The sequence below is a fragment of the Propithecus coquereli genome, unplaced genomic scaffold, assembly GCF_000956105.1.
Source record: "Propithecus coquereli isolate 6110/MARCELLA unplaced genomic scaffold, Pcoq_1.0 Scaffold59, whole genome shotgun sequence".
NCBI classification, from domain to species: domain Eukaryota; kingdom Metazoa; phylum Chordata; class Mammalia; order Primates; family Indriidae; genus Propithecus; species Propithecus coquereli.
Window position 1 is genome coordinate 7669941 of NW_012151840.1, and position 1680 is coordinate 7671620.

The 1680-nt window shown below is 39.7% G+C and overlaps 1 pseudogene across 1 annotated transcript; it reads right to left on the reverse strand.

The window, feature by feature from the left end:
• Positions 1–322: 322 nt before the first annotated feature.
• On the reverse strand, positions 323–1398 carry LOC105821786 (annotated as a pseudogene). The gene has a single exon (XR_001138076.1). The product of XR_001138076.1 is annotated as a probable ATP-dependent RNA helicase DDX5 pseudogene (transcript).
• Between the last annotated feature and the right edge of the window lie 282 nt (positions 1399–1680).

The window sequence follows — 1680 nt, forward strand, 5'->3', positions numbered from 1 at the left end:
CGCGTTCGGCTGTTAACCGAAAGGTTGGTGGTTCGAGCCCACCCAGGGACGACACAAACGTTTTATAACATCCAAGGTGGTCCCGGTGGCTTCACCCTGGTAACGGTTAAGATACTTCACTTACCCTCATCTCATCTAGCAGCGACTTCTCATCTTCGCAGAAGATCTGCTGGAATGAAACGTAGTTGGGAGTCAGAAGTTTCTTGGACCAGGGAACAGAAAAGACCTAGTGTAATCTGTGCTCAGGACCATAGTTTCTGGAGTAAAATCTTGTTTCTCTTCTTGTGCGCCCTTGGGCTATTAGCAAACTTTCTGTACCTCCTTTTTTTTTTTTTCAGTCTTCAAATATTTTTTATTGGAAGGCCATGCATTGCCTTCATTTATTGTATTTCAAATCACTGTACATTTACTTTTGTGAAAACACTGCCTGCATTTTCTAGTACAAAAAAAACCTAAAAATTGCTTCAGGAATGTAGAGAAATATCCAACTTAAATAGCAAAAAAGTGCACCATAATTACTGCTGCACTGCAGTCATTTCTGCGTTTCCCATGTTTCTTAAATAACTATCTTGTCTGATAACACACAATATAAAGAACAATTATGAAAAACAGACATTTACATATACTTCTAAAGTCTTATTGAGAGTATCCGGTTGGCATTGGATAACCAATCATAGGTGCGGCTGCGGTAGCAGGATATGCATATGCCTGTTGGTTCATACCATTGTGCATATTGGGAACATTACTTCCATACTGCTGAGTGCTGTCATAACCATTCTGGTAAGTCCCTGTAGGATTACCAGTCCTAAAACTGGTCTGTATACCAGCAGACACAAAATTACTCCCAAACCTCCCATTGGTGTAATTTGCATTACTGTAAACACCATTCTGAGTTTTTGCCCCCAAATCTCTCTTAAGCAGGCTAGAATAACCCCTGTCATAATTTTCCCTATCTCTAAAGGTGTTAAATCCACCCCTTTTGCCCGCAGAGTATCTGTCCCGACGGTCATCCTTCATGCCTCCTCTACCCCTGGAACGACCTGAACCTCTGTCTTCCACCAACTGAAGCAACTTGGGATTAATTGCTTGATTAGCTTCACGAAGCACAGAGATAAAGTCGCTTACTTGCTTTATGTTATTAGGTGTAAAGAAAGCGTATGCTGTGCCTGTTTTGATACTGCGAGCAGTTCTTCCAATTCGATGAATATAATCCTCTGAGGAGTTAGGGTAGTCATAATTGATGACAAATTTCACATCTTCCACATCTAGCCCGTGGGAGGCCACATCTGTAGCAATCAGAATAGGAGCTTTTCCATGTTTGAATTCATTTAGAACCCAGTCACGTTCCTGTTGACTCTTGTCACCATGGATACCCATGGCAGGCCACCCATCTCTCCTCATTTTACCTCATTTTTTTTCAACTGTAATATGAGAGTGGTAGCAATACCTTATCTGCAGATTGTGCCTGGATTTAGTAATTGCCCCATCGATGTTATCAGTAGAATCAAGATTATTATCATTATCCTTTGCATTATTATTGAAGGGTTTTTTTGTTTATTACATTATCTAACACTTTACATATTGTTTTTGAAATTAAATTGGTTCCATAACTTTATGATTACAAATAATGTTGCAGTCATCATCATCATATCTTTTGCCACTTGTAAAAGTATTTCCATC